The sequence below is a fragment of the Sus scrofa genome, chromosome 2, assembly GCF_000003025.6.
Source record: "Sus scrofa isolate TJ Tabasco breed Duroc chromosome 2, Sscrofa11.1, whole genome shotgun sequence".
Lineage (NCBI taxonomy): Eukaryota > Metazoa > Chordata > Mammalia > Artiodactyla > Suidae > Sus > Sus scrofa.
In genome coordinates this window covers 38,156,123-38,174,229 of record NC_010444.4, presented here as the reverse complement: position 1 = coordinate 38,174,229, position 18,107 = coordinate 38,156,123, and the positions used below count along the sequence as shown (strand labels likewise).

At 42.0% G+C, this 18,107-nt stretch overlaps 1 protein-coding gene across 4 annotated transcripts in view; it reads left to right on the top strand.

The window, feature by feature from the left end:
* The window catches only part of NELL1 (neural EGFL like 1), a 945,441-nt gene that overhangs the window by 580,291 nt on the left and 347,043 nt on the right, over nt 1-18,107 (top strand). The gene's annotated exons all lie outside the window — the stretch shown is intronic.

Genomic DNA, 18,107 nt, shown 5'->3' with positions numbered 1-18,107 from the left:
GTTGCTTATATATTCTAGAGATTAAACCCTTGTCGGTTGCATCATTTGAAACTGTTTTCTCCCATTCTGTAAGCTGTCTTTTTGTTTTCTTTTTGGTTTCCTTTGCTGTGCAAAAGCTTTTCAGTTTGCTGAGGTCCCATGGGTTTATTGTAGCTCTAATTTCTATTGCTTTGGGAGACTGACCTGAGAAAATATTCATGATGTTGATGTCAGAGAGTGTTTTGCCTATGTTTTCTTCTAGGAGTTTGATGGTGTCCTGTCGTATATTGAAGTCTTTCAGCCATTTGGAGTTTATTTTTGTGCATGGTGTGAGGGTGTGTTCTAGTCTCATTGCTTTGCATGCAGCTGTCCAGGTTTCCCAGCAATGCTTGCTGAATAGACTTTCTTGTTCCCATTTTATGTTCTTGCCTCCCTTGTCAAAGATTAATTGACCATAGGTGTCAGGGTTTATTTCCAGGTTCTCTATTCTGTTCCATTAGTCTGAGTGTCTGTTTTGATACTAGTACCACACTGTTTTAATGGATGTGGCTTTGTAGTATTTCTTGAAGTCTGGGAGAGTGATGCCTCCTGCTTGGTTTTTGTTTCTCAGGATTGCTTTGGCGGTTCTGGGTCTTTTGTGGTTCCATATAAATGTTTGGGTTGTTTGTTCTAGTTCTGTGAACAATGTCATGGGTAATTTGATAGGGATTGCATTGAATCTGTAGATTGCTTTGGGTAGTATGGCCATTTTTACAATATTGATTTTTCCAATCCAGGAAGATGGAATATCTTTCCATTTCTTTACATCTTCTTTGATTTCTTTGATTAAAGTTTTATAGTTCTCGGCATATAGGCCTTTACCTCTTTGGTCTGGTGTATTCCGAAGTATTTGATTTTGTGAGGTGCAATTTTAAAAGGTATCATATTTTTGTATTACTCTTCTAATATTTCATTGCTGGTATACACAAATGCAACTGACTTCTGAATGTTAATCTTTTTTCTCTTTGCTTTTCCCATGGTTGATTTCTAATTTCATGGCATTGTGGTCAGAGAAGATACTTGAGATAATTTCTATGCTCCTAAATTTATTGAGATTCGCTTTGTGTCCCAATATGTGGTCGATTCTTGAGAATGTTCCATGAGCATTTGAGAAGAATGTGTATTCTGATTTTTTTGGATGTAGTGTCCTGAAGATATCAATGAAGTCTAACTTTTCTATTGTTTCCTTTAGGATCTCTGTTGCTTTATTGGTTTTCTGTCTAGAGGATCTGTCCATTGGTGTGAGGGGGCTATTATGGTCTCCTAGTATGATTGTATTCTCATCAATATCTCCCTTTATGTCTGTTAATATTTGTTGTATGTATCTGGGTGCTCCTATATTTGGGGCATATATGTTGACGATAGTAACATCCTCTCCTTGGATGGATTCCTTAATCATTAAGTAATGTCCTTCTTTGTCTTTCTTTATGTCTTTTGTTTTAAAGTCTATTTTGTCTGACATGAGTGTTGCAACTCCTGCTTTTCTGTCATGTCTATTGGCGTGAAATATTTTTCCTCACCCTTTCACTTTCAATCTATATGTATCTTTTGTCCTAAGGTGAGTTTCTTGTAGGCAGCATATTGAAGGTTTTTGCCTTTTTATCCACTCAGCCACTCTGTGTCTTTTGATTGGGGCATTCAGTCCATTGACATTTAAGGTGATAATTGATAGATGATTATTTATTGCCATTTTGAACCTCGTGTTCCAGTTGATTCTATGGTCCTCCATTCTTCCTTTTTTTTTTTTTTGGTTGGATGGTCTCCGGTTATTATCTGCTTGAGTGTTTTTTTTTTTTTCCTTTTTGGGAATGCATTATTTGGTTTTGGCTTGTGGTTGCTCTGTTTTTTAAGTATGCTGACCCCTTCCTATAATTGTGTGTTTTAGCCTGATGGTCCTGTAAGTTCAAACACTTCATTACTATATTAAAATTAAGAAGAGAAACATACAAACAAACAAACAAAAAGGGTCTATTTATTTCCTAACATCCCTTGCCCACTTTTTATGATTTTGATGACTCTTTTTTTTTCTTTTTAATTTTATTTTGTTTGAAGCATGTTCATGATTAAATCGTTATGCTGGCTTATTTGAGCGACTGCTCTCTGATTGCAGTTTCCTCAGTCCTAGTTCTTCCTCTTCTTCTTTTTTTTTTCTTCCCTTTCCTTCCTTTCTTTTTGGTTTAGAGAAGACCTTTCAGTATTTCTTATAGCCTGGGTTTTGTGTTGCTGTATTCTTTATTTTTTTTTTGTTGGAAAACCTTTTTATTTCCCCTTCTATTTTAAATGATATTCTTGCTGGATAGAGTATTCTAGGTTGCATATTTTTTCCTTTTAGCACTTTAAATATCTCTTGCCATTCCCTCCTGGCCTGTCGTGTTTCTGTAGAGAAGTCAGCTGATATGCTTATGGGGGTTCCCTTGTAGGTAACATTCTGCTTTTCTCTTGCTGCCTTTAGGATCCTCTCTTTATCACTAACTTTTGCCACTTTTATTATGATGTGTCTTGGTGTGGGTCTGTTTGGGTTCAATTTGTTTGGGGCCCTCTGTGCTTCTTGTATCTTGAACTCAGTATCCTTTAGCTTTGGGAAGTTTCCAGTGATAATTTCTTCAAATATATTTTCCATTCCCTTATGTTTTTCTACTCCTTCTGGAATTCCTATTATGCATAGATTGGCCTGCTTTATATTATCCCATAGGTCTCTTATATTGCTTTCCTGTTTTTTGATTTGGTTTTCTGTCTGCTGACCTGATTGGGTGATTTCCATTATTCTGTCTTCCATATCACTGACTCGTTCTTCTGCATTATTCATTCTGGTTTTTACTGCCCTTAGTTCAGTTTGCATCTCTACAAATGAATGTTCTAGTTTTTCTTGGCTCCTCCTTATATTTTCTAGTTTCTTTCTGAGGGTATCTGCATTACTGTTCATATCTTCTCTTAATTCCTTCAGTATTTTCACTATTTCTCTTTTGAACTCCAGGTCTGTCTGACTGCAGAGATCTGTTTCATTGTTGACTGTTTTAGGTGAGTTCTCCTGTTGGTTTGACTGGGGGTGGTTTCTCAGCTTCTTCATCTTGCTTGTTGTTTTCTTTCTCCTGAGGGAGTTGTGCTCTCCGTGACTGGGCAGTGTTTGCCTTGTCACTGCTGTGGAATATTTCCTGAGGGCTGGCGTTGTTGGTCAGTCTCTTTTGAGGCAGTGTGGCTTTTCTGGAGTGTGATGGGGCTAACAGGGTCTCTTTGAAGCAAAGGAGGACTTCCTGAGTGCAGACAGGACTGAGAGGTCCACACCATGATGGTAGCAGATTTCACTTGGTCAGGCAGTACTTGCTCTGGTGTTTTTAGGCTGTGGGGTTCTTGCAGGGTGTTGGCAGTATTGGGCAGCTGTTCCTCGGGACTGCAGTACCCCCCGAGTGCTGGAGCAGCTATCTGGGTCACTGAGAACCCAAGAGGCTGTTCCCTAGGGCAGCCCGACTCAGAAGGACTGTCTGAGAATGTACACAGATCTTTTCACAGTCTGGCCAAGCTTGTTGTAGCTATTCTGCTCTGCAGGGGGTCCTGCAGAGAGCTGGCAGTCTTCTGCAGCTGTTCCATGAGAGTGCGGCTCCCCCCGAGGGCTGTAGAAGCTAGCTGGGCCACTGAAAACCCAAAAGGCAGCCCGACTCGGAAAGACTGTCCGAGAATTAGGCAGATCTTTTCACAGCCCAGCCAGGCTTGTTGTAGCTTTTTTGGGGTGCGGGGAATCTTGCCAGGAGCTGGCAGTCCTGTGCCTTTGTTCCGTGGGAGTTTGGCTCCTCCCAAGTCCTGGAGTGGTTAGCTGTGCCGCTGGGAACCCAAGAGGCTCTTTCCCAGGGCAGGCAGACTTGGAAAGACTGTCCAAGAATTAGGCAGATCTTTTCATGGCATGGCCAGGCTTGTTCTAGCTTTTCTGGGCTGCAGGCCTTTTCTTGGGGGCTGGTGGTGTTTGGTGCTGCTCTGCAGGTATGTAGCCCCTCCAAAGGGTAAGCAGACCTGTGCAGGGACAGCCCCTGCGGTGGTAGGCTTCAGGCAACTGTTGAGGCCAGCCCTCCTGGATAACAGGCAGCCCCAGGTCAGGTGAGTGCATAGGGGGTGGCGGGGGTGGGGGGAGGGGATGCACTGGAAGCACAGCTTTCTGATAGCAGGTGGGCCTGTAAGCTTGCTGTGGTGTGGGGAGTATTCTGTGGGGACCCACCCCTTCTTCTCTCCCCTCCCCAGCACGGGCACAGACCAGGCTCTTCTCCCAGGTTCCCGCTGATGTGGCTTTCCACTTCCCTGCCCCTAGAGTATTGCTCCCTTCCCCTGCGACACTTTGCTTTCTAGTCTCCTAGGTAGTCTCTGCCCTGTCAAACTTGACAGACCGGTTTCTAGACATCCCAAGCAGTCTCCTCTCCACCCCGCCCCCCAGCCCTTTCCAGGGAACTAACCTCTGGAGCCGAGGTCTCGGTGCCCAGCCCCAACCCAGGCATCTCAATTTTTGGTGATTGTGCCCGTAGTTCAGATGATCTGATCAGTTCTCGATCTGCTTTTCAGAACTCCAACTTACTGCTACACTCTTCTCTGCATCTGGAGATTCCTCTGGTTCATTTGATCTTTCCCCTGAGTAGGTGACTTTCCAGGGTGTGAGATCCCTTTCTCCTCTGCAGTTCCCTTTCGGGATCACCCGTCCAGGTCGGATTCACCTTCTCTCACTCTCCTCTTTTCTTTGTTTTACCTAGTAATGTCATGAACTTCTTGCTGTTATTGGAGTTCTTCTGCCAGTGATTGGTTGCTGTTCTGTGTGAGTCATTTATCCTGTAGATGTGTGTTTTTTTGTTGTTGTGTTTGTGGGAGAGGGCGAGCATGTCCCCTTATTCTTCCGCCATCTTGTCTCCCTCTTTTTGGTCTTTTTGTATTTTCTAGGGCCACTCCCATGGCATATGGAGGTTCCCAGGCTAGGGGTCTAATCGGAGCTGTAGCTGCCAGCCTCTGCTTCTGCTACCTACACCACAGCTCACAGCAACACTGGATCCACTGAGCAAGGATCGAAACCCGCAACCTCGTGGTTCCTAGTTAGATTCGTTAACCACTGAGCCACAGCAGGAACTCCAATACACTTTTCTTGAGAGCAGGAAGGAAACTTTTGGGGCATGAACAGAGACCTCATTGTTGCTCTACCTGGTGGAGGGAGGGGAGCATTCTCTGAAGAGGATGAGGATTTAGGGAAATAGGTTTGCCATCAGCTGGAGTTCGAGAAGTCAGAGTCAAAAATCTTTGGGACAAAATGAGTAAGCCGCATGAGAGGGAAAAGAAGATCTGACATTGAGTTTGAACTTAGATGGATACAGGAAAGGGTTGCATTTAGGGTGATGGACATCAGAGGAGTGTGGAGCCTGGTTAGGTCAATTTCAGTGTTCCAGTGGTGGTTCCTAAGGCAGAGTCGGGAGAATGACAGCAGCACAACCTGGACTATAGACAGTTGAGGAGAGAGAAGGAGGATGGTCAGAGTAGAGAACGGGACCTCTGTTATTTTTACACCTGCACATTCTTTCACCATGTTGGGAAATATTCCTGTTTCTTTCTGAGAGCTCCACCCGCCTCATCTTTAGTCCATATAACTGTAGTGTTGGAACCCATAACCCTCCCCTGAGATAATTAGAGAAGTGTGTTTTCCTGGCCACAAAGATTGATTCAGGTTTGACATGTTATCCAAGCAGATCCAGTTAGTTCCCTGCCCCCACCTCTGGTTATATTGGACAGGCAGTTTTACTTTTCTACTGTGGAAGGGAGTCTGGAAGATTGTGGCCAGGTGCATTTATGGACATTTTAAAACCACAGGGGGGAAGCCATGTGAGAATGAAGCCAACACACTGAACTGTGTGGAGAAACAAAGTTGAACTAGGTCCTGTTAAGACTGTTGGAGTTTCTGTGCACAGTTACACCTGAAGTAGGACCACCACTAGCATTGCTTAATCCTGTTGAGCTGGGTTGTCTGTCATTTATAAGAAAGTGCTAATGGTTGGTATGGTAACTCAGCTGCTTTGAGAAGGAAAGCAGTTAAGAATCCTTAATGTTCTAATGGGAAAATTCTTTGTATTTTTAAGTATATAGCATATATTTGGAATAAAGATTAGATGAATCTGGTTGGTTCAGATTCTTACTATTAAGCCAAAAGGAATGCAGTGTTTTAAATAGAAGTATCATTAGAAGATTTGACTGCACATTTGTACATTTTTTTCTTTTGGTATGGACAAATCATATGTCTCAATATTCTTTGTTGGAGGACAGGGGATCTGTTTAGGGCTGTACCTGCGGCATATGGAAGTTCCCAGGCTAAGGGTCAAATTGGAGCTACAGCTGCTGGCCTACATCACAGCCACAGCCATGCCAGATCTGAGCTGTGTCTGTGACCTACACTGCAGCTTGTGGCAATGCCAGATGCTTTAACCCACTAAGCGAGGCCAGGGATCAAACCCTCATCCTCTTGGATACTAGTCAGGTTCATTATGGCTGAGCCACAGCAGGAACTCCCTATGTATCAATATTCTTGGGTAAGGATTTTTCTTATTCCCTAAAAACATTATTTACTGTATGAATGCATGTTTGGGGCTTTGTGGATGCTTTTCTCCTCTTCACTATTTTCCAGAGACTTTCAGTTCAGGGTAATAAAACAGGCACTATTCTGCATCCTTCCTCCTGTCCTCAAAACTCAGAGTTCCTCCTTGGTTCCTTGATGTAGGAATTAAAATATCATTTCTCTCTTCTTTAGGATGGTAGGATTACGTAGCAGATTACAGCTGGATTTGAAGGCCCATAGCCTAATCACCCAGATTGGTAGGGAAGAGTTATCATATTTTGTCTCTGGCTGGTAAGAATTAAAATACAAATAAACTCAGAGTAGTTACCCTCTGGGTTAGATTAAAACAATGACTAATTCAGATCATTCTAAGTTGTATTATCTTGAGCAAAACATTCTATTACTTGGCATTGAATATGATACATATGGGGGGAAGGGAGTAAAAATAATATTTCTCTATTTCTTTCATATCATAATAGACATGAAAGTGATAATATTTGGTAGGCACATAGGGATACATAGATGAGGTTGCTCACCACTGGAGGTCACTGGCTGGGCTGAGGGGATCAGTGTTTCAGCACACCTTACGCTATTCCTGGTGCTCTGATTGGGAAGCTCTTAGTTTTGGAAACCATAAGGGCTGTATTTTGGTCCTTGCTCAGCCACTTAACTCCACTCTTTTCTTTGGCCATTCACCTATACCTTTGTGATCCTCAGTTCTGCATCCTTAAATGAGGAATCTGAGATCTAGTCCAAATATAAATGTCTATATATCGGGGGCATTATCAGATCTGATAAACACAGGTTTATTGGGTACCCTGAGACTTTAATCAGGAAAGCATCAACAGGAAGCTCATTACTTAGATCTGTTTAATTACTGCTGAGCATATGTGTTATGTACTGGTGTCAGCCTGTCAATAACCATTGTTGTGGTTGGACTGGCCCTGGTTGTCCTTGGTTTGACTCCAAGATGTCCTTCAGCAATTACCATTAGGAAATTGACAAAATAAAAGTTTATTACTTACAAGACCTAGCAATTACATAGCTCACTTGGGCAACCCAGTGAAATTACCAGGGGTGAGCCTAGAGACAGGATGAGGCCCAAGGCCTGGTGTTCTGCCTTTACTTGGGTAAAGGGTGGGGACTGAGAGTCTTGTGGGTTCACTCTTTATTGGTGCAACATAATTAAAACATAAGAGTGGGAATTTAAAGTGGGAGAAGAGAAAAAAACGGTAGTCCAGATAGTCAGTTACTGGAATCAAAGTCTCTAAAAGATAGGAGCCTCAGGGCTGGGAGGTAGCCTAACTTTTTATTTGGTTGTGAGGCCAGAAATGTATTTATTTGGAATAACCATCTTTGAAGAGCATATCTCTTTGAAAAGGATGCCTTGGCAATCAAAGCTTAAGTCAGGCACTTGCATTTCAAAAACAAAACAAAAAAAATAAATAAAAACAGCAACATAAACTATCAAGGCTTATACCACAATACAATTAAAAAAATTGAGCCTATGTTATTCAAGATTCCTGTATGGTAGTATGTAATGGAGAGTGTCAGAGTCTGGGTTAAGTACTTAGAGATTATTCCTAGAATTTCTGAACTAAAAGGAAGAGTTGAGATGATTTATTCCCCAAATACAAAGAAAGATTCTTCTAAAGTCATCTAGTATATTTACATAGAGCGTCATGTAAAAACACCACTGAGGATATGTAGACCCAACTCCTACTTGTCCTGTGGTAGCATAAAAAGAAAGGCATAAGTACATAACCCATACTGTATTAACCAACTTACTCCTCCTTAGCCAAGTCTTGAGCATATTTTAGAGATGTTTCACTATCAATAACCCTTTAGCATCCAGTAAGAGTAGGAGCTGACCACTTTGATGGGACAGGGCAAAACTACATCCACCAGGTAGGCAAATTTGGGGTCAAGTGATCAAAGAGTAAGGAAGATGAAGGTGCCACCCGGAGTGCAGGAGAATCAACAGTTAATGATCATAGGCCAACTTTGGCAGTGGTGTGAGGCGCTCTATAGCCAGAATGTCTGTGGCCCTCTCAAATTCATATGTAGAATTCTTAAATTCCAAAGGTGTTAGGAGGTGGGAACCTTTGAAGGGTTCTCAAGCCATAAGGGTGGAACCCTCAGTTTGGAATTAGTGCCTTGTAAAAGGGAATCCAGAGAGATCCCTAGCCCCTTTCAACCTGTGAGAACACAGTGAGGAGACCCTGGCTGTGAACTAGGAATAATGCTGGTGCCTTGATCTAGAACTCCTCAGCCTTTAGAACTATGAGAAATACATTTCTGTTCATAAGCTACTCAGTCTGTGGTATTTTGTTATAGCCACCCAAAGGGACTAAGATGGTAAGACAGAGGGGCTCAAGGTGGATGGAATGGATCACCACGAGGAGAGCTCAGAAGTGGCAAATAGTCAACCAGGCAGAGTTTTGGTGTTAAGATGGTTTGTTTCTGGGTAGCTGGATTCCAGACACTGGAATGATGTTCAAGATTAAGTTCAAAGGTAAAACCTCAGTCTTATCAGGGGACAAAGTATAAGAATAGGATTTGTTAACAGGGCTGTGTTTATTGGATGAATGCACACAGGCACACACAGAAATTAATGAGCAGGTGTGGTATATGTAAGTGTTAGGCTCTGTCTAGCCGTTTTCATACACTCTTCCGTTTAATCCTTACCACCTCCCCAAAAGACATGCATCATTCTTTTCACAAATGAGACAATAGAAGTTTAGGTAACCACCTGTAGTCACACTGTTTGCAAATGCAGAACTAGACTTTGAACTCAGGTCTACCTCACTTTCACTGGTAGGCAAGCGAGATTCAGTAACTTGAATCTTGGAAACAGGGACCAGGGAAGAAACACTGAGGAAGATTTGTAAAATCTTTCAGTTTTACGACCCTAATATTGATTTGGGGGCCATGTATGCCTTCTGCCTTAGGTCAAAGTTGATCTGTGGAATAAAAGGTGGAACAAGATTTTGGATCCAGGGGCCCACCTCAGAGACTTGTGATTAAGTTGGCCCTGACATACCCTATAACCTTCTACTGAATTTTTCACGTCTAGTGAGACTGAAGGAATCCGCTTCCCTCTGAAAACTTTATGGCATGTTATATTCTTTAGGACAGCAGACTGAGCCTCAACATGAGCCCAGGTATACATTAACATCCCTTACTACAGTTGGTCAAAAGCAGAGCTCAGTGGGTTGTGAACCCACCTAGTATCCATGAGGATGCAGGTTCAATCCCTGGCCTCACTCAGTGGGTTAAGTATCTGGTATTACCAAGAGCCATAGTGTAGGTTGAAGACACAGCTTGGACCTGGCATTGCTGTGCCTGTGGTGTAGGCCAGCAGCTGTAGCTTTGTTTCAACCCCTAGCCTAGGAACTTCTATATGCCAAGGTGTGGCCATAAAAGAAATAAATAAAATAACAAAATGAAGTAAAAAATAAAGTTAGTCAAAAGAAGTCAACCCCTTCTTCTATGATAAATTGACAGCTGGGACTTAGAAATGAAGCTTCTCATGTCTTGAATAAACATGTACAGTTTGAGGTTTTGCTTATAACTTTTATGCATTTGGTCCTTTAGGAGAGGTATCAAAAGAAGGGAAACATTTCAAATAAGTCAGAGTAGGAAGAATGATACAAAAGACTTGAATGTTACATTCTAATCTCTTTGAAGGCAGCTCTGGATCACTCAAACATGATTTGGCATTTGAAGGCTTCTTAGCACCTACCTCTTGGTCAATTTTACTGAATGAGTAATTCCTGAACATGGAGTATACAAATGATAACAGTTGAATTATCTTAGTCTGTACTCAAAAGTATTTACATTTGAGTAAATTTACCAAAATTGTATTACTTTAAGTAAATCATATGTCTCTGAGGATAAGGATTAACCTAGAAATAGTATGGAATTTCACTGATGGATAAACAAGGCATTGTATAAGTAGAAGCATCCATAGGGATCACATCTCCTATTTCTTTTTCAGGATGTTCTGGACAGTCCATGCCTATAACTCTCACCAAACTGCCAATACACTGACACCAGGTCATAGCCAAGGAAAATGTAGCATGTATTGCAAAGACCAAAACAAAGAGTGCAGGCAGCTAGTGTTTGAAAAACCCAAACTCCCCAATGGGTTTCATGCAAGGGGTTTTAAAAGTGAGATGAGGAATAGAGTTAAAAGCTGGTGTACAATGCTCTGATTGATTGATGGCGAGGGAACAGGGCAGTGTCACAGCTTAACCGCATCAGCCCTCAAGCTCCAGCCCATCTGGAGGCTTTGTGCTTATGGTAATCATACACTTAGTGTCTTCCATTGGCAGGGGTTTTAATATCTGTAAAACAACTCAGAAATGTGCACCAGCCAGTGTTATCTATGTCCTTTAGGGAGAAACTCAAGATCCTTTGACTCTGCGATGACTGATTTACTGTCTAAATTATTACCAGTTCTGGCCCAACCACTACTTTTTCTTACTACCTGTTCACCTTCTTTCAGTCATTAATTATTGAGCCAGCCTTTTGTGACTCAGGGGAGACCTGGGAGACTAAAGCTTTTCTACAAACAAGAGGTAGGTAGAGGACAGGAGGCAGGGGGGGTGTCTGTCCTGGGAAGGCACCAAAGGCTACTGCTTGGTTACATACCTCTTCATGACAGAGTGCAGCTGAAAACCCAAATGTCTAATTTTTAGGAATCTTTTCATTATCCCATGATATCTTCCTCCATGTGTTTGTTTTGTAACTATTTTTATTTCCTACTATACATCCTACAACAATAGCGATAGAGTTGGAACTATGATTTACATAGCGGTTTACCTGTTATCACATTACCTGTAATTTTCACTCTGTTATTTCCCAGAAAGCCCTTGAGGGAGATATTGTCATCAACCCTCTTTCATAGATGATGAAACTGAGTTTAAAGAAAGGGAGTAAGTTGCTCCAGGCCACACAGTAAAGGCACTAAAGCTCAGAGTCAAATGCCAAATACACTCTTCTTCCAATATATTGATCATAAAGACAAGCATATACTATAATACTCAACTTGTGACATTTTCTAGAGTGAAAAGGAAGATATTAATGATTTCACTGGTCCAGTATAGACACTTCTTGGTCAACCAGGAATATGTCAGATGTTAAAAATCAGGGGTGTGATGGCCAAAACAAAACCTTGGAATTAGTTTGGGAATAGATGTCTGGGATGGTTTGAACAGCTTATTTTTAAGCTGACTAATGATGGTGAGCAGACGTTAGTGAGATAAGGTCAGAAGTTTGCAGAGGGAGGTGGTGAGGGGAAAAAGAGAGACACACATGTCAAAGGAGTGATGTGGACCAGTTGCAAGAAAGCATAGCTTGTGTGCTTGTGTGTGGAAATAGTCCTCTCCTATATGTGGTCATTCAACTACTAAACTTGCCCAAGCATTGTAGGTCACTAATCTATGCTGAGGATTTCTTCTCATAACATCAGGCAAGGAAAATAAGAAATGTGTCTCTGTGAAGTCAAGCAGATGTTTAAATATAAGAGTAATTGCAAGACTAAATAGAACACTCATAATGGTACCTGAAGAAAATGTAACCATGGAAAAATGCCATTTTCTTGCTACCCAACCAATTACATCATGGAAACTGCACCATCAGAATGAATTCATAGATGCCTTAAAAAATTCATTGCCCAGCAAACAAATGCATATGTTAAGTATCTTGAGTAAGGTTAATTTTAAAGTTAATTTGAAACTTTAAATTTTAATTTTAAATTAAATTTAATTTTACTTTAAATTTTAATTTTAAAGTTAATTTGATTAATCTATGGAAAAAGGTTTTTGTGTGCAGTGGAGATGGGTGTAAAGAGGGCTTTGAAATTGGACAGCAGGAGAGCATGCACTTGCCCAAGGGAGCTGAAATCCATTGAACTGCCTGGATGTTCATCTTTGCTCACCAGTTATTTTCCACAATCTCGGGCCAGGCTTGTCTTTGTCGAGAACTTCTTGGCCGTAAAGGTGGCAGACACGCTGGTGATCATTGATGAAATGACTGACAAGCCGAACTGTGCTGTCCGGTGGGTGAGTTTCCTTTTTGCCATTAAAGGGAGTTTCGCTGTCCCTTCTTTTCACAGTACATTTCACAGCCATTTCTGAAAGAGCCCAGCTGTGCTGAGATGGCCACTGGGTGGAGGGTGGGGGGGATGTGATGCGATCGCCTGCAGCTCAAGGATGTCTGAGAGCCGCTGAGCAAGCCCTACAGCCTTTGCAAGCTCAATGAATTGCTTTCCAGAAGCACATTCCTTCACCTTTCTCTGACATGAAGGGAGCAGAGGGAGCGGTCATGATCTGAAATGACAGGCATGCTGCAACAGGATGTGCTAATTTGCAGGGGGAAATGCAGTCTACAAATTAAGAACAAAGAGAGTAAGGGCCCTGTAGACCATCTTGAGGCTTTTAGTGTTATCTTGGTGAGCGTATCCTTAGCATTGAGTAGATTAGTCTTTGAAGAATAATTTGGGGTGCCAGCATTCCCCTCTTCAACTGCAGTTTGCAGGGTTTGCATTTATCTTGCGTGTCCACAGAGGCTGAACTTCTAAATCTGATGCCTCAGCTTTCTTAAGTTTGTTGATGACCTTCTGTCTTTGTTTTTCGCAAAAGTAATTGCCTTTTTCTTTTAGTGCTTACAAAACAGAGAAGCTCTCCTTAGGAAGCCCCCAGGATAGCTTGTAAGGCAGACAGGCTTTTCTGTTTGGATCATCTACCACAAAGCTAGCAATGAAACTGAAATTTTCTTCAGAAAATACTTTTTCCGAACTAGATTTTTGCCAGGAGAATTGGAAGGCAGGTGGACAAGGTGACATCCAGGCAAACATCTGGGGAAGAGGTTACCAGGGAGGAGGCAACTTCAGTAGAGCTGGGAAACTGGAAATGAAGACCTGTTGTTAGGAAGTGGCTTGTCATACATTTGTGTAGGAATTCACCTGCATCTCCTATTCCCTCCCATTCCCTGAAACAGTCTGATTCTTGTGTTTCCTGATGGCAGATGATATTCTTTCTTTCTTTCTTTTTTTCTGTCTTTTGTATTTTTAGGGCTGCACCTGCAGCATATGGAGGTTCCCAGGCTAGGGATGGAACCTGCAACCTCGTGGTTCCTAGTCGGATTCATTTCTGCTGTGCCACGATGGTACTCCTATTCTTTCTATTTTAAATTGTGTTCACAGAAATTTTCTAGCAAAATAAAATTTAAAACCTGCCCATTTCCTTTTAAGAAGGTCCTTTGTGCTTGTACCTGCCTGTCCAGATACAATATTGGCCCTTCTCACGTCCCCTTCTGATAGAGATCTCCCTTGCTGTCGCTACTTTCTTGCTTTCGTACTTGCCAGTATTTCTTCTTGGAGTGTTCCCCAGATTTTAACACTTGAGGAAAATTTCTCCCTTCTAGGAAGTATCAACTCAAGCTTAACCTTGTCACTGAAGACTTTTCCATTTCCCTTAGCATTGAAACACACTCCTTTTCTGCTCCCATTGCAAGTGGTTCTTATAGACACGCTAACACTCAGCATACACATCACATCTCTTTCTATAGCCGCCTCCCCTCCCAGCCTGTGATTCCCTCAGAGGCAACACTAATGTCTTTCTCATCTTCGTTGCCTAGCACAGTGTTGGTACATAGAAAACAAACAAACTCTATACTACCCATTCATGTGTTTAGCATTTGTTTTCTTTTTTCAAGGTTCCTTCACTTCATATCTACATGATATGTAGTTTTTACCTCTACTGAACAATCTCCATATAACTATATATGGTCCTTGCTGAAAACTGACAATAAATATATGGATTGATGTGATGTAGTTTGAACACGCTAGTACTGCGTGGAGTGGATTTACATGTTCACTATGCAGTTAACAGAAGTGAAGTGCTGCTGATCTGGGTTTGAAACTGGGTAGAATACAAGTCCCGCTGGGTTGCCCTTAGTGGTGATAATTGAAGTCTGGAAGGCAGATTTGCTGCTGTTGGACATACACACACACACACACACATATACATATATACATACACACACACATATACATATATACATACACACACACATATATATATACACACACACACAAATTTTTTTCCCCCTCTCAAAGGCAATGTAACTCTTTAGCCTCAGGGGGTCACAAGTAACTTAAACCCATCATCTTGCTTTAACCGTTTGGTTAGCCTGAAATATGTGGGAGATTTCAGCCTGAGTTCCTGGGGTCAGGTATGTTCATGTGATCAAACTGCCAGTGACCTAAATGTGCTCACTTTGTCGGACTGTGGAGCCTTGGAGTCACCGCAGTGGGCATTTGCTCTCATCAGTGACGACATTTCCTGAGGGCTCTTGCTTTAGGCTGTGGGTGCAAACTTGGAGGGAAGGACTTGGCATGTCAAAACAATGTCAGTGTAGCAGAACGGTGAAGAGCAGAAGGGTGTCTGAGTTTGGGTTCCGCCAGAAGCCGACTTAAGATTTGAGCGCAAGATTTGAGCTCATAGGCTTTATTTGGGAGGCAAGCGTAGGAAACACTGGTAGGGGGATGGGGGATTCAGTAGGAAAGGGGAGATGGCCAGTGTGGGGTGCTTCACTTACAAAGAATTGAGTTATTTGGAGTGGATAAGCAATGAAATCCTGCTGTATATCGCAGAGGTATATCTAGTCACTTCCGATGGAACATGATTGAGGATAATGTGAGAAAAGGAATGTGTGTGTGTGTATATATGTGTATACATATATATATATATGTATACACATATACACTTTGCTGTACAGCAGAAATTGGCATAACATTGTTAAAAAGAAAAAAACAAAGTGAGTTACAGATTTCCCACTGTGTTTCAGTGGGTTAAGAACCTGTCTAGTGTCCATGAGGATGCAGGTTCGATCCCTGGCCTCATCCAGTGTGTTAAAGATCCAATGTTGCTGCAAACTGTAGCATAGGTCACAGATGCAGCTTGGATCTGGCATTGCTTTGGCTGTGGCATAGGCCGATTTGAACCCTAGCCTGGGAACTTTCATATGCTGCAGGTGTAGCCCTAAAAAAAGAAAAAACAAAAAACAAAAAAGAAAGTAAAGAAAGAGAGAAGTGAGTTACAATTGTGGGCAATAGGATCTCAATCCCTCTGGGAACTCTGGAGAACTGTGGCCCAGCAGTACCTTCCATAGAGGTGAGATATTGGTGTATGTCTGCTCCTGAGGAAAATTAATTTCCCATCAGTCATCTACTGCCAGTTTCCCCTCAGGATCAGAGAGGCATGTGCTGGAAGTGGGCCATCAGGCAGGTGTGAGAGGAAATAGTAAAGTCTGAGATGTGGGGGAGGGGCCATCCCTGTCACTACAAGGAGAGGTTAGAACAGGACTCTTCATGTCCTCCAAGATACAATCACTGTAGAATTTCAAAGTGAGAGTCCAGACCACAAAGTGGACACTTCCAAGTAGATATTTTTGAACCAGCTTCCTGATTCTTGAACATCTCACCCACTTCAAGGATGTAAAAAGTTCAGGAGAGTGGAGTTGGCATCATTTGATGACTTTTCTAGACAAATCTGTTCAGCAAGACTTTTCACCTTCAAACATGCCTGAACCTTTCTCCTCTCAAGCCTGGGAGCCCTTTACTCAGATCATATGTGGCTGGTTCCTGGTTTGGGACACAAGGAACTGGAATCTGAGTCCAATCTGGGGAACCCTAGAGTCTTGGAATCCAGGTTGGTGAACTGCTTTGGAGCTGAAGTACAGGTGAGCCTCTGCTGTGATGGGAGGAAATAGAGCTCTTTGAATAACATTCTGAGGAGGCATGTGCATTTCCTCATGGCCAGTTTGCCAAGAACGTTGCAAGGAAGTGAATGGGACAAGTAAAAGGTATGTAGATTGAAAGAGAAACCTGAGTAGATGCTCTTGTGGCCCCCTGAAAGAAAGCCATTGCTCAGGCTAGTAAAGTGGCAGGAGGGGGGTACCCACAAGAACATCCCTAACTGTACGTCTGCCACTGGAGCTCCCTACCTTAAGTGGCACCTGCACCTACAATCTAAAATGTGTCCTTTTCTCCTAGTATCTTCTCTCAAACCTGATCTTGGAAGGAAACAAATAATTAGCCCCCTTTGGAAGAGAGAGACACTTAAGTGGGGAAAGAGGAAGGTCCATGTTCCTCTCTCCCACTGGGTCCAAGTGCCCATCCACAGTTGACCCTAGCAGTGATTAGAAACAAGTTTGGCATTTGGATTAATGTCTGGAGCTGGACCATTGTTCACAAGACTTTCTGTTATCTAAGAGTGAGGAACAAAGTTATGGGACTTGACCAAGACCAAGATTTCATCTAGGAGCAAAGAAAAATCTTTCCTCAGAGTCAGAGATACAACAAAAGTTGTTCCTTTATTAAATCCTGTGGGTGGTATCTGTTAAATCATGGATGTTGGAAACAGACTTTGATTGAATTTCTTTTTCTATAGCTTGTTGGCAATGTCGTCTTGGTAAAGTTCTTTGCTGACCGTATTGGAGTTCTCCAGAGAAACAGAACCAATAGGAAACACACACATGTACCCGCACACACGCACATGCACACAGACACACATATATCTTAAGAGAGAATTATTATAAGGAATTGGCTCATGTGATTATGGAGGCTGGCCATGGCCAAAATCCCAGAGCTAGCATCCCAGTTGGAGTCCAAGGATTGGAAGCTGCTGTTAAAGTAGGAAAAGTTGATGTGCCAATTTGAAGGCTGTCAGTCAGGAAGAGATAGTGTTCCAGTATGCAGCCTGTCAGGCAGGAGAATTCTGTCTTACTTGGGGAGGGTCTGCAGTTGTTCTTTTCAGGCCTTCACCTGATTGGGTGAGGTCCACTCTTATTATGGAGGGCAATCTGCTTTGCTCATCTACTGATTTAAAGGTTAATCTCATCCAAACATACCTTCACAGAAACACCAGAATAAATATCTGGGCACCCTGTGGTCTAGTCAGTTTGCCACTTAAGATTAACCATCCCATTCATACTCTTTGAATCCATTTGATCACCTCAAGAGTTGTGTAGAGATGAAATGAGAAACCTTGAGAAGCATTGGCAGAGTCAGAGGCTCAGGGAATAGTAGCCATCACTGTTATTAATGAGCATGTTTGGAGAAGTAAGCATTGTATCCAAGCTTAGGAAATAGAGAACTGAGAGGTATAGAGACACAGGATTAGATGTAGAGCAGCAGTCAGAGAAATAAGAAAACAATGTCCCTGAGATAAGAGAAATTTGAACCTTAAGTAAATCTGATGTTGGACAAAGAACTCCTTATATTGTGTCTGTTGAAACAGAGAAAAAAATGACCCGTCTAACAACCTTAAAATTATTGAGCATCTGTGACATATCAAATATTGTATTAAAGTTTGGAGACTCAAAAATGAATAAGATGTCATCCTTGCCCTTAAGTATGTTATAATCTGTGTTAACTTTTGTTACAGTTGTGTTAAATCTGGGTGAACTTTTGATAACTTTATAATTCTCTTGTGCCTTAAAGGAATCATTATAA